This window comes from Rhodnius prolixus, unplaced genomic scaffold (assembly GCF_049639745.1).
Source record: "Rhodnius prolixus isolate KJV_2025 unplaced genomic scaffold, Rpr scaffold_8, whole genome shotgun sequence".
NCBI lineage: Eukaryota > Metazoa > Arthropoda > Insecta > Hemiptera > Reduviidae > Rhodnius > Rhodnius prolixus.
In genome coordinates, this window is record NW_027411593.1 from 8,358,170 (window position 1) to 8,373,666 (window position 15,497).

The following is a 15,497-nucleotide window of genomic DNA, read 5'->3' on the forward strand; positions in this document are numbered from 1 at the left end:
GCCTGCGTTCCTTCCACCTTTTGGTGGAACCGCCCGTCTTAAACAATCTAATCTATTGTTAACAATTATGGTTACAACAAAACCTTTGTAGTCAATTAAGTAATTGTCACCAGTTTTTTATTAAAACATTGAAGATGTTTAGGTGATCAAGTCCTTGTATTACTTTTACGCAACTCAATTTATGTTTTATTTATTTATTTATTTTTACGCTTCATTGATTCAATTTTTTTCAATGAAAGCGCCTTTTATTCATAGTTGAATAAATCATAATTTTGCTCGGTGATTTGCGCATTTGAATTTATAGGTTCGAAATCTATTGTGATAATGCAGAAGTTAGTGATTCGAGTTGTTTTTTTGTGGGCTCCTGAGTACTCATCTCAAAGGATTATTTTAAAAAAAGTCAGGAAGCTGTGACTTATTATTTCATTTTTGTATAAACACTGAGGGACCCTTTATTTAACGTAGAGAACAAAATCTTTCCCAAACTGGAAAAACCACATTACTGAATAGATTTTCCACGAAAATGGTTTTATTTTGGTACCCACAAAAATATCTTTCCAAAAATATGATGAGCGAACTCCTCCAGCAAGTGAGGGTGTTCACGTATTCCTCTCTAGAGTACCATTTTAGTTCATAATAATTTTTCTGTTTTGTTTCATACACATAATAGAATAAAGATTATGTTGCCGAAATTATGCTGAGTTACATGAAAATCTCATAAACGGAAGTACCACGTTAATGAAAGATGATCCATTATTTTAAGATTTTTGTTTTTGCAAAATACTTCATTTGATTGCAATTAGAACATAAGGCGCCACGGTAGCTGAGCGGTTAGAGGCGAGACCTGCGAAGCTAATATGTATTGTGGTACTGGGTTCGATTCCCGGTCTTTGGGCCTTGGATTTTATTTAATGGTTAATAAAAGAAGTTGACAGTAAAGTATGTTTGCTAGTTGGCTCCGTCCACCACACCTAATTGGTAGTTGGACGTTAAGCCCCGCCTGAAAAAATAGGCGATTACTTTACTTACTACTTTTTAGAACATAAGTTGCCAGTAAAATCCATTTGGGATATTTTAAGATGCTCCTGTAAGGCTGGAAACATAGTGGAGCGGCGAGCAAAGCGGCGATGATAGCGAAGAGCAAAGCGGCGAAATCAAACACAAGTAAACATATGGGACCGCGCATAGTGGCGAGCAAAGCGAAGATAGAGCAACGCTATCTCTAGAGAGTAGAGCGAAGCGTTATGACATGTTTGATTTCTTCGCTCTCATCGCGCTCAATTTGTAAAGGTTATTTTTCAAAGGTTATGGATATTGATACATAGTATTATCTATTTAGTTTGTTTAAAGAAACCTCTGTAGGGCCATAGTATTTGTGAAGCTACAATAGTTTTTAATAATTAATAGTTTAAATTAATTAACAATTAGTAGTTAATGGAGAATTCAGGTAATTTTTGCTACATTTAATTTGGTTCTCAATCCCTTAATGCTAACTTTCATCTAAATACTAGGCAAAATTAAATTACATTTTCACGTCCTACTACTTCTGATCAGGACGAATTCTCCAATCCTTCTTCTGTAGCGTCGTACTACTCCAGTTTTTCAGATGAACAACATTAATTTACGACAAATCATGGTGTAGTGATTTAATAAAATTATTGTGTTTTTTTAATTGACTAATTTCTTTTTATCTGCATATATTTCTATTTTATTTTTATTTATTTTGATTTTCTTATCTTAAAGTAACTGCTAGGATTAATGGGGTTACACAGATTTGTATTTAGTAAATAACCTACATAGTTAATTTTTCTATATTGTGCCTAACTCATGTTATGAGCTGTATTACTCAAAAACAATAAAATTTGATTTTGATTAATGGGGTTACACTGGGCTAGTATGTAATCAAATGTTGATATAGACATTCGAAAATACGCATGAAACTTGCCAGGATGCTCCCGAAGTTGTTGGTACAAGTGATGAAATTCACCAAGTTCATTTCTAGACTTATTTATGTCATGTACACTGCAGCTCCTACAACCAAGCTGCTGCAAATACCAAAGTTTCAACGAAGAATTTTCATATAAAAATAGTTCCTCCATCTTGTTTTGTCGAAAGGAGAACGCGACTAAACTCGTCACTATGTGCATGCGAATCTTTGCTCGCTGCTCGTCGCTCTCTTTGATTTGAAGCAGCTATCATCGCCGCTTTGCTCGCCGCTCCACTATGTTTCCAGCCTAAAGGATCTGCATCCGGAGAATTGCAAGATTTAAAGTTGTGTCTGTGTGTTCACGCCATATTTTTTTTTTATAATTCAGTTATAGAATTAAAATAATTTTTTTGTGAGCTCAATATCTGTAGTTAGTGTAGCAATCATTGCAATAATGATCAATAAAATCTGCAGATATTTAGCTTATTATTATTCAATGAAGTGAAGCTGTAATTTGACTCTCGCTAGCCAGGCGAGCCGTGTAATACGCGGTGTTCTCAACTCAATAACAAGATCTTGTTAATATTTGGTTTCGTGGACATGATTAGAGGATGGCTGTATATGATTGGTGCTTGTTAACTCGATGACTCGCACAGCTCCTCACACTTTTCAGAATCGATATTTTTAGCATCATGTTTACCGGATGATGATGAGTAATGCGAGTTTACTAGAAAAGATTTATGGGGCTGATTTCTTTTCCGGTTTACATTTTTTTTTTTAATTCAAGATTTTCTTGCATGATAGTGTATTGATGGTGCAAATGAAGTTATTACCTTTTTTTGCCAGGGATATTTCTATCGTTTGTGTACTGTTTAGAGGGGGGGGGATGAAAATCGAGTTTAATTCCTCTAGCGGAAGTAGGCCTTAATTCAATGGATATTTCATTTTCAGGAAATGGTAAACTAATTGGTTCTTGTAGGTTTCTTTGTAAAATTACATTTCATTTTAATGTACGATTACACAAATTATTATGTGGCCCAAATATCCTGAGTTTTGAAGGAATATTAATGAGTTCGAACCTTGACAGTTACAAGCCAGATTTTTAGGTTTCTCTTTCTCAATATAAACTTGAATATTAAAAACCGCTTCTTTAATTTCTTATCAAATAAGACCACGACAACTAATTGTAGATGGACGTAAAGCCCGCCTTAAAAAATAGTCATTACTTTACTTTTTTTTTGTCTAAAATTAATTTTGCATCAATCAAAAATGCTAATGGTATTATTTTATTTGTGTGTTACAGGTAAGTGGTGCTAAGTTCAAGGTGTTTACGTCTTAACAATGAGTAAGTTCATGCTATCTGTATGGTCAATGTTTAGTTTTAGATTACTTCTTAATGGAGTTTTATTTTACAATCATTTATAAGTCTTACAGGAGAAATCTCTGCATTCTACAGGACCCAATGCGTACCTCTCGTTTAGTAACCAAAATACCTCCTAGAGGTTTCCTAAAGTAAACATATAAGGACCACCAAACTCTTAACAATCCTGTTTTTTTGTAAAAACTAGTTTGTCGTGCAAATTTTACGTGCAAGTGTGATATATCCGGTTTTTGAACGTTCACGTTCAAGTTTTATTTAGGCTCTCGTTCTCCACTGATTTCTCGTGTTTTTTAGAATGTTGCTCAACATAGATCTTTTTTTTAATAATCCAGAATAATGAAGGAAATGGTGCAAGCAGTGGTTACTGGAAAAAAAAAGTTATTGAAACGCCTTAATCTACTTTAAATTTAGTGAAGAAATGTAGAGTGAGACTTGAAGATTGGTATAATTGTCTGAGGATGGACCATGACTCTTTAATTTATCGCTTGAGCCTCTCCAAAAAGAAATACGTCATCAATATGCCATCAATACGCAAGCTGTACGCTATCTTCCGTCAAAGAAGAAAGAATCAATTTGAAAATCTGTCGTGATTGTCGGCTTGATGAAGTCAAACTTACTAGTGCTCGCCGTAGCAACGTTTCAGTCAAAATCAGAAAAACAGTCATCCAACGTTTTACTTCGTAAAATTGACCTTTAAGTAGTAAAGTAAGTACGAGGGTCGTTTGAAAAGTCCGTGCAAAGTCAGAGAGATAGCACCACTGGCGCGTATCGAGGTTATGTTTAGTTAGTAGCATCTCTTGGAAGAACACACACCAAGTTTCAGCCAGATCGGTCTATTTCTTTGTGTTTGGCATTCGTTTGAATCGAGGAAGTCGAGTGATTTTCAAAAAAATGGACGAAAAAGAATTTCGTGTGTTGATTAAACACTACTTTATGGAAGGCAAAACGCCTCAGGAGACTAAAGAGAAGCTTGATAAACATTATGGTGACTCAGCACCTTCGATTAGAACACTTTATAAGTGGTTTCAAAATTTTCGGAGGGGCCATATGGGCACAAGTGACGCTGAACGTTCTGGACGCCCTGTTGAGGTTACTACTCCAGAAATCATTGATAAAATCCATGATATGGTGATGGATGACAGAAGAGTGAAGGTGCGTGAAATTGCTAGTGCTGTGGGCATCTCGAATGAACGGGTACATAATATTTTGCATCAACATTTGGACATGACAAAGCTATCCGCAAGATGGGTGCCGCGATTGCTCACGCTTGACCAAAAACGAAATCGTGTGAAGTGTTGCAAGGCCGTTTTGCAGCTGTTCCAGAAGAATCCGCAGGACTTTAAGCGTCGTTTCGTCACTGTGGATGAAACATGGATACATCACTACACTCCTGAGACCAAAGAACAATCTAAACAATGGGTTACCAAGGGGGAATCTGCGCCAAAAAAAAAAGGCGAAGACCGTTCCTTCGGCCGGAAAGATTATGGCGACTGTCTTTTGGGATTCGCAAGGAATAATCCTCATCGACTATCTGGAAAAGGGTAAAACTATTACAGGTGCATATTATTCATCGTTATTGGACCGTTTGAAAACCGAGCTGCTAGAAAAACGCCCACGATTGGCCCACAAAAAAGTCCTTTTCCATCACGACAACGCACCAGCTCACACCTCAGCAGTTGTGGTCGCAAAATTAATGGAAATAGGGTTCCAACTCGTTTCACATCCCCCCTATTCTCCAGACTTGGCTCCCTCGGACTACTATTTGTTCCCCCAATATGAAGGAATGGCTGGCGGGAAAAAGATTTTATTCAAACGAGGAGGTGATTGCAGAAACGAATGGCTATTTTTCAGACTTGGACAAATCCTATTATTCGGAAGGGATCAACAAACTAGAGCAGCGTTGGACGAAGTGTATAAGCCTAAAAGGAGACTATGTTGAAAAATAAAAAAGGTTTACCCCAAAAAATTAAGTAGTTTTTATTTTTGCACGGACTTTTCAAACGACCCTCGTACATATTAGCTTCGCAGGTCTCGCCTCGAACCGCTCGGCTACCGTGGCGCCTTAAAATTGACCTTTATTCCAAACCGTTCCGGAACTCGTAACAAAATTAAATTACACCAATTAGATTTTCCAAAAGATTTATAAGAAAAGCTTCCATTAAAGTTCTAAAAATGACCAAATATTAATGTGCAATAAGCTGATATTTTCCAATATTACGTCATTAATTTTCTAATGAATGCATTTTAAATTATCTATTTGCATACACTATGAATCCAAAATCATATTTTCTTTTGGTAAATCAATTTAATGCGTTCAAATATTTTATTTATGGACAATACCGTATTATTATAAAACTACCACATGTAAATAACTATTGGAGTTTACCATATTACTTAATGAGCACTTTAATATGATAATTAGTGCACGTAAAACTGAAATTAGATGTATATCCCTAGCTCAGTACATTACGCATACAAAATATCTGCTGCAGCAATCACTAATAATTAATTATATCTAATTTTTCTTAGCTGACGTCATATGTCATACATGGTAATGGGATTTACATTTTATCAGTTAGCAGTAATGGTGCGTCATTATTACTTAATTTGAAAAAAAAAATATTAAAAATCTTTTACTGACTTTTAAAGAAACACATTTCTTTGTGATGTTTAAATTAGACGCTTAATTATTATCGTATTTCATTCTTTATCACTCACATCTGATTTAGGTCTTTAATTAATCCTATTCCCTAATTTGCTCTTCTGTAGTGTGGTCTTGTCAGATTGACGAAAATAAATAAGGTCCCTTGTGTTGTATCGCAGGCTTACTAATTCCAAAATCATATCCTAGACGCCGTGATGGCGAACCTATGACACACCTATATATTTATGAATATTTCTACATGTGACACGGCACCCAGAGTTAAGTTAGGGTTTTTTAAAAACCTTGACCCGCCAGGTTTAAAAACTTCGCCATCACTGCACAATACTTTAGGGCTGTAGATTCTTATGTTCTGATCCATTAGTTGAGAAGGTATTAAGAGTTAAAAAATTTTTTTGTCGCGACCGCCATATCACGCTGTGTAAACAACATATTAGCATGAAATTTTGTTCTGTTATTCAATATACTCGTACACAACTCAGAAGTATACTTTTTTTGTCCACAGATGTATAAATTGAGAAGATATTGAAAGTTGAAATTTTTTTGGGTCATAACTTTGGTTTGAAAGGCAGGCTTTACTTCCAACTCACGTGGACGGAGGCGACTGTAAATTTCTCTTATAAACCATTGGGAATATAGACTAGTACCGCAATACATCTTAGCTGTGCTGGTCTAGCCTATAACCGCTCGGCTATCGTGGCGATTAGCTTACTACACTTTACTGTAAATTTCTCTTATAAACCATTGGGAATATAGACTAGTACCGCAATACATCTTAGCTGTGCTGGTCTAGCCTATAACCGCTCGGCTATCGTGGTGATTAGCTTACTACACTTTACTGTAAATTTATCATATAAACCCTTGGGAATATAGACTAGTACCGCAATACATCATAGGATGGCTGGTCTAGCCTATAACCCCTCGGCTATCGTGGCGATTAGCTAACTATACTTTACTGTAAATTTATCATATAAACCCTTGGGAATATAGACTAGTACCGCAATACATCGTAGCTTTGCTGGTCTAGCCTATAACCCCTCGGCTATCGTGGCGATTAGCTAACTATACTTTACTGTAAATTTATCATATAAACCCTTGGGAATATAGACTAGTACCGCAATACATCATAGCTGTGCGGGTCTAGCCTATAACCGCTCGGCTATCGTGGCGATTAGCTTACTACACTTTACTGTAAATTTCTCATATAAACCATTGGGAATATAGACTAGTACCGCAATACATCGTAGCTTTGCTGGTCTAGCCTATAACCCCTCGGCTATCGTGGCGATTAGCTAACTATACTTCACTGTAAATTTCTCATATAAACCATTGGGAATATAGACTAGTACCACAATACATCTTAGCTGTGCTGGTCTAGCCTATAACCGCTCGGCTACCGTAGCGCCTTAAAGAAAATTTATAATTTTCAAGTTGAATTTAATTACTGAATATTAAAAACACTTTTTTATCACAAAATTCGTAAAAAAAATAGGCACATTTCAGGGGCATTAGTTCATGTCAAATATGGTCAATGTTCCAGAATGTTTAAAAAAAACAGGTCCATAATTTTTAAAACCTGCAATCTCATTCTAAAAGATTACATTTGACCAGTTACCTAATTAATATTTATTCTGAACAGGATTTTCTGTTGGCATTTAATTTACATGGCACGATTTTAGCCAATAAGGAGCTCCCTTATTCCTTCTATTGCTAGTTTTGGCATTGGAATTTGCAATGTTAACAAAATAAAAAAAGAAGATTACATTGACTGCGAGTAAATAGTGGTTAAATGTTCAATTGTATTCAAGTAATAATTCTATTGGCCAATTTGAAGGCCAATGATTGTAGTGTTTTCGACATCCTAGAAGGAACTTTGGCTAGCGATTGTAATAATTTCAAAAGCTAACTTGTCGTTGTCTTTTTTTTCACGATCTTTATTACCTAACTTTCTAGTTATTCCGTGCGCTAAAGTTGTGGAAAAAAAGAAGTTATTTTTTTCTGGTTTGAATGTTCTGACATCTTGTTTTCAATCAAAGCTTATCACAATTTTAGTGCTGTTTAGTTTCTATAATCTTTTAGCATTTCACAATTCTCTGGAGACATTTTTTTTTCCAAGGTTAAAAATCTTTACTGATTTTATTTAGTTTTCGTTCAGGATGCCCTTAGAATTTGTAAAGGAATTGAAATCTTAGTTACTTTGCCCTTGACATGATTTGATTTAGATTTTTTGTTCTATAAATTCTATTTATAAAACTTCTCCTTGAAGCTATTTTTCTCTATGGGTCTTATCCTTCCTTGTTAATAACTATTATGCAAGAAATAAAATGATTTTGCTAGAGATTCTGTGCTTAAAGATAAAATGTCATTCCGGATAGTGCGAATAAGCTGATTTTCTTCATACATTTCCGCATTTCTTGAAAAAACCAATGAAGCAAAACTGTTTTTAACTTGGTATTGGTATTTAATATATATACAGGGTGATCCATTTAAAACGCACTAATTGCTAATAACTTTTTAAAAAAGTGGAATTTCGAAAAAACCCACGAAGTAAACTATATGTTTACGAGGGTCATTTGAAAAGTCCGTGCAACAATAAAAACTACTTAATTTTTTGGGGTAAACCTTTTTTATTTTTCAGCATAGTCTCCTTTTAGGCTTATACACTTCGTCCAACGCTGCTCTAGTTTGTTGATCCCTTCCGAATAATAGGATTTGTCCAAGTCTGAAAAATAGCCATTCGTTTCTGCAATCACCTCCTCGTTTGAATAAAATCTTTTTCCCGCCAGCCATTTCTTCATATTGGGGAAGAAATAGTAGTCCGAGGGAGCCAAGTCTGGAAAATAGGGGGAATGTGAAACGAGTTGGAACCCTATTTCCATTAATTTTGCGACCACAACTGCTGAGGTGTGAGCTGGTGCGTTGTCGTGATGGAAAAGGACTTTTTTGTGGGCCAATCGTGGGCGTTTTTCTTGCAGCTCGGTTTTCAAACGGTCCAATAACGATGAATAATATGCACCTGTAATAGTTTTACCCTTTTCCAGATAGTCGATGAGGATTATTCCTTGCGAATCCCAAAAGACAGTCGCCATAATCTTTCCGGCCGAAGGAACGGTCTTCGCCTTTTTTGGCGCAGATAACCCATTGTTTAGATTGTTCTTTGGTCTCAGGAGTGTAGTGATGTATCCATGTTTCATCCACATTGACGAAACGACGTTTAAAGTCATGCGGATTCTTCTGGAACAGCTGCAAACCGTCCTTGCAACACTTCACACGATTGCGTTTTTGGTCAAGCGTGAGAAAATCACTCGACTTCCTCGATTCAAACGAATGCCAAACACAAAGAAATAGACCGATCTGGCTGAAACTTGGTGTGCGTTCTTCCAAGAGATGCTACTAACTAAACATAACCTCGATACGCGCCAGTAGTGCTATTCTCTGACTTTGCACGGACTTTTCAAACGACCCTCGTATTTTGATCTAGTTTTCAAATTTTCTTCTCACGATGCCGTATCTTCATTTTTCACGGAGTTACGGCCAAAAACCAGATTGGGGCTACATTAGGACCGCTGGTTAGCCTACATAAAAAACTATGAAAAATGACGTTAACCCCGTTTCAATATTCCTAATATTAGTCGAGATATTTAAGATCAAAGTTACAATTTTATCTATTCGTGATCGGTTTTCAATATTAATTTTCCACCTCAAATACGCGTTTTGGGAGGTCTTCTGATTGCAAAAAATATTATTTGAGACTCAAAGAACAAAAATAATAATAATAATTGAAGATTTTAAAGAATGTAGTGTAATGTAATGGTTATGGGTGAGTCAGAATAAATTTGTTTTATCATCAATAAAAGCAACCAACACATCATTTTAATGCACCCAGTATGCAAGACTTCTTGACCTAACATTACGGTAAGAATATCTTGCCGTGGGTTTTTTCGAAATTCCGATTTCTTAAAAAGTTATTAGCGATTGGTGCGTTTTAAATGGATCACCCTGTATATATATTTTTTTAAACAAGTCTTATTACCACTATTGTAAATTGATTACATTGTTTATTTAGAACGGATCTTTTTCAATGAGTATTACACATATAATTCTATATCATTTAGAGAGTACGTTTTGCTCGTACGTATAAATGTTAAAATAGTCTTGTGAAATTGCTATAAAAGCGTTTTTGTGTTCATTTTTAGAATTATTTTAATAAGTGAGGGAATTTTATATTATTTGTGTATATATGAAGCGTGTATGTTAGTGCACATATACTCCTTCATGTAATATGTATTTATTTAGAATATAATTTATAAGGTTATAGTTACACAATGGTTAAGATTATTTTGGTTTAGATATAAATAGGTTATTGTTAAAGATAGGATTCACATGATAAAGGTATTTCATTGTAGAGAAGTAAACTTATTATGGAAATCAAAGAGCAAAAGTTATATGTATATATATATATATACATACACATGTAACAGTGTCCTTGTAAACCAAATCTTTTATATAATATATAACAAATAATGATTTGGTTTATAAGGACTCTGTTACATGTTGAACTGCATGTGACCTGGTTTTAGGAATTGTGGTATAGCATTATCCATCCTTCAGGACCTTTTTTGATGTTCCTCTTTATTACTATCTATTACACAAAATTAGGATGGAATGCAATCGTACAATACAATTTTAGACAATTATTATGTACAGACCATTTTCTTAAAATAACTTTTTTTCTGATTTTGGGTTCCAGAAAATGTAAAATATTTACATTAGAATTAAAATATTTAAATTATAGGCGCCACGGTATCCGAGCGGTTAGAGGCTAGACCCGTAAAGCTAATATGTATTGTGGTACTGGGTTCGATTTCCTGTCTTAGGCCTTGGATTTTATTTAAAGGTTAATGAAAGAAATTTACAGTAAAGTATAATTGCTAGACGCCTCCGTTCACGACACCTAATTGGTAGTTGGACGTAAAGCCCGCCTCAAAATTAGGCAATTACTTTACTTTTTTACTTTTAATATTTAAATAGAAAAGTCAATTTCTAAAATTTAGGTATAAACTCAATTTGTTTTCATAGAAAGAGATAGTGAATTAAAAATAGAAACATGCAGAGGAGACGCCGGGAGATTAGAGTGGGAATTAGCAGTAGGAGCTCTTGACAGACTGCTCATTACTTGAAAGAGAAAGTAGAATTGAGTTCTGGGTGCTCAAAAAGAAGACAATCACATTGGCAGTGGCAACGTTCCACTACCGCCCACTCTTTGATGCTCAAACTTTAAAGTCTCAGCTGAATAGAAACTGGTTTGTAAGTGAGGGCTTTCAATTCTATTAATGCATTTATTGTAATACTAAAATATTGTTGAGGCGGGTGTTTGCGAAGTGTTTACGAATAGATTGGATTTGTAAGTGGAAGATCCCCAGTTTGAATGCTGCGTTTTTAAATTTTTTGGAAACAATGTTCATCAAAAAAGTATGTGCTACCAGCCCCCTGACCACGACCCCTAAGTGGTAGTTAGACGATAAGCCCTGTCTTGAATACTAAACGATTATTTCACTTTAAACTGACAGGTTCCTCAACGGGCACCTGAAGAAGTATATGGGGGTCTAGCATGCGATGGTACTTGCAGATTCTGTGAGGAATTTGAGGAGAAAATTCTAATTCATCTCCTTACTGTCTGCACTTTTGATGGCGGAAGAATTTAACTCTTTCCTCTAGGAACTTTAAAATCATTTTGCCGGAAAATGGATTCAAGTAAGTCTTACATAGGTACTGCAAGTTTTCAAAACAATAATAGCACACATTTTGCCTAAAAATGCCCATCCTCACGGAATGCCCTTAATCCGGATTTCCTGGAAAGTATTATAGTGTTAGATCTGTGTATGTAGGTACAACGTGAAAAAACAGTAGATTTGTTGCTGAAGTATGGTTTCAGCGAAACCCTAAAGGCTTTCTCGAGCTCACACATTAGGCTCTCTTTAACCAGTTGTTTCCAGCAATGTTTTTATCTTTATTTTTGGCTTCAACTGTACAAGGTGGGGCTCTTTAGCTGGGGAACCATTATGCAGTTTGGGTCAGCAAGAGAAGGAAACGGCCTCTCTCACCTGTTGTTCGATTGTGTTGCTATCGAACGGTTGCGCTATGAAACTTTTGGAACCTTGAGGCCGAAGGAGATTGTAGCGCAAAAAGAACTAGTAGGGAAAGTCCTCAATCTCTTTAGTAGGGTAGGGTTCGTCAACTAGATCCAAAAAAGGGAGCTGGCACAATAAGCCTCTTGTGGCTGCGGTGCCGTGGGGCTTAGGTCCCGTCCCGTTTCTAATTTTAATTCTAATTCTTTCGGCTTCATTGAATGGTTAAGTAAAGTAATCGCCTATTTTTTCAGGCGGGGCTTAACGTCCAACTACCATTTACTAGGTGTCGCGGACGGAGACGACTAGCAAACGTACTTTACTATTTCTCATTTAACCATTAAATAAAATCCAAGGCCTAAGACAGGGAATCGAACCCAGTTCCACAATGCATATTAGCTTTTCAGGTCTTCATTGAATAGCATGTCCAAGTTTACTAGCTTTTCTGATCTTCACCAAAATCCTAGTATTGTTTTTAGCTTTTAAAACAGCATCATTATAGCTAGACCAAGTAATTAATTTTTTCTTTTTAATAAGACGGTGTTGCACACTTCTTTATTGGCACCAAGTTAGACAACAAAAGAGGCAATTTGATTCTCACATTTTGAAAATATAAAATTCAATACCTCCACATAATTAGTACCAGTGGATATAAAAAATCCATGGGGTTAAATAATTGCGTAAATTGAAGCAATCAAGAAATTTAATATTCTTAAAAAAAATTTAATAATAATTAAATTTGAAGCCTTCCGAGAGAGTAGAAGATTGTTCTTGATACTAATATTGCACTGTTCTGCTGCAGCAATATTGAATGCTGTCAAGTGCATCATTGCATCATTGTGTAACATATAACATTCTGTCCCCTCCTCTCGAAACACATGTAATAAATCTTAACATTTCTACTTGTCTTCATTTGATTTCAATATTGTGATATCAAAAAGTTAAATATCAATATAAGTCTTTTCAATAAATTACTTGGTTCTGATTCTACGTCTATATTTCATAGAATATTGAAGAAGTTATTAGATCTTAGATATTGAAATATGATCTGTATAGCTCAAATAGGGTTTTGGTTAAACAATCATTTTATTATTGTTTCATAATACTTAGCAGTCGATAGTATTGAAATCGAGACAAATTTCCAAAATCGACTTTATACAGAAAATATCCGTTATAAGGTAGCCTGATTCCAAAAAACTTTCTCCGCCACATTACTATGCCAATCTCGAAGGAAAGAAGTATTACCATAATGGTACGCATCGAAGACTCCTTACCAAGAGTTGACTGTAGCTGCAGTTAGGAGCTATCTTATCGGATGGGAGGGGGAAGTCTCATAACCTTACATACATTTCTTGCTCCTCACTTAGCTTTTTATTATATTCTACTGATTGCAGTGTATGGGAGCCACCTCCTTCAGTACACGTGTGCTGCCACGTGTGTTTTGAGCCTATATTCACCACAATAACTCATGCAGTACTTTTCAACTGAAACTACAGTTTAAATTATTTTTAGTCCCAGCTAATAACATTTCTTCCGTTGTAGCATGTCTATGAAAGAGTTACTCTTATCTAAAATATATCATTATAAAATTCTGATTGTTTGGAATATCATACCTCTTTGGAAGTCTTTGGTTGTGAATATCTCTTTGTAAGTGACCTGTTTAGATTCTGTGATTATTGTTAGCGGGATGTTCTTGCCCAATCTGAGCCTTATTTAGATTTATCCTTCATCCATACCCGTAGGGAGGAAGTGGATTAGCCACTTCTTCAGGGAACTTGGCATCCCTGCGGGGTTATCCCAGCCTAACAACACAAACAACACTCCTAGATGCATACACTCACAACACTTACAGAGCCCAGCAAAGATATTTTCTATACACACGTACACAAAAAAAACACTAATAGAAGACAATACAGATAAAAATCTTATTGAATAAAAGAAATTATGGGTTTATAAGGAATAATGACGCTGAATGAAACAATCAGTGATTGGCTTCGTTCAGTGTTATTCCAATATTTGTTTGCGTTTTAAGGGAATAAATTATTTATTTAACTTGCTGCCAATGTTAACATGGGATTGATCAGAACAATGGACAATAGAAGTAATTGATGGCGTTACATGTGTGAGAGATGTTTAATTTGATTGGTTTGTTTCAGAAAAACAAATTTATCAAAATGAATATATAATAAAGATTGTAAAGGCTAGAGAAACATGTTTTTTTTTTTTTTTAAAATAAAGGGAAATCTAAAACAAAAGGGTATTTAGTAAAATGGAAACATTTTTTCGTAAATATAGAAATAGATCTGCTGTAGCAATAACCTCCATGGTACCACGATGCATGTTTGTCATAGAAGGGTAATCGACAGTAATTATCGATAAGATATCAAAGAAAAATCTAATATTGAATGATAACAATATTATTGCATCCATTGCAATACTCAATGGTTATCTCTCTGCGACAATCTCTGGTATACAACCAGTCCACTGACCTAAATTCCTGTATAGAATGTTGTTATTCTCAAATAGAAAGGATCAGTAGAGTTCTCAGACAGATACCTCTGTTAAATCCAGATGATTTGCCTGAAAAATGTATCATATTCTGTTCATTTAATGGGAAGATAAAACATGAAATTGCATCGAAAATTTGCACAAGTGATTTCAATTTTTCAGCTGTGCTGAAATAATATCTTACACTTCATGGAAAATTTAATTTTCTTTCTTTTTTTTCTTTTCCTAATTTCCTCTTTTCTAATTTTCCGGAATCCGCTCTTCTCTTGAGCTACCTAAAGCGCCCATTGTTGCGTTATCGTACCCTGTAGTGACTAGAACTAGTGTAGATTAACGGGTGATTATTATTTTTATTATTTTAAGGCTTGTCAACTTCAGAGTTCATTAGCGCCCGAAGCTTTTTTCTCTGTGTACTGCCGGCCTCTAGTCAGTGTTTTCTCGTTACAGACAACATTGCCCATCAGCAGATAGTTAGTTGTAAGAAGCTCCTACACCTACACTAACTATAGAACTAATTCCAAGCGGAGATCCTGAGTTTGAATCCAGCTTCTGGCTTAGGTCAGATATTCTCTTCCTAGGAGCCTCTTAATGAACCTCTGTCCGGTGCTGGAGAGTATGGTAACGTTAGAACACTGTCAGAAAACCGGCAGAATACTGAAAAAAAGTTCCGTGTGTTAATAACGTTAGTTGCTAACGCGCAATTAATTAAAATTAGAAATAAATAAATAAATAAGACTAGTGACCATCTTTTTTTTTGGATAACTGCTTCATTAATCCAAGCGGAAGGAAGATTTTTATTGTCGTAACACAGTATCTTCGTTAATTAATTGGATCTTGAGTTATATTTTGGTGATCATTACAGATACTGGGAAGTTGAGTACATGTTACTGT

General features: G+C 35.3%; 1 protein-coding gene across 4 annotated transcripts in view; it reads left to right on the forward strand.

Moving 5' to 3' along the window:
- Window positions 1–15,497, forward strand: part of LOC141450805 (furin-like protease 2) — a 114,818-nt gene that overhangs the window by 44,387 nt on the left and 54,934 nt on the right. The window lies entirely within an intron of this gene.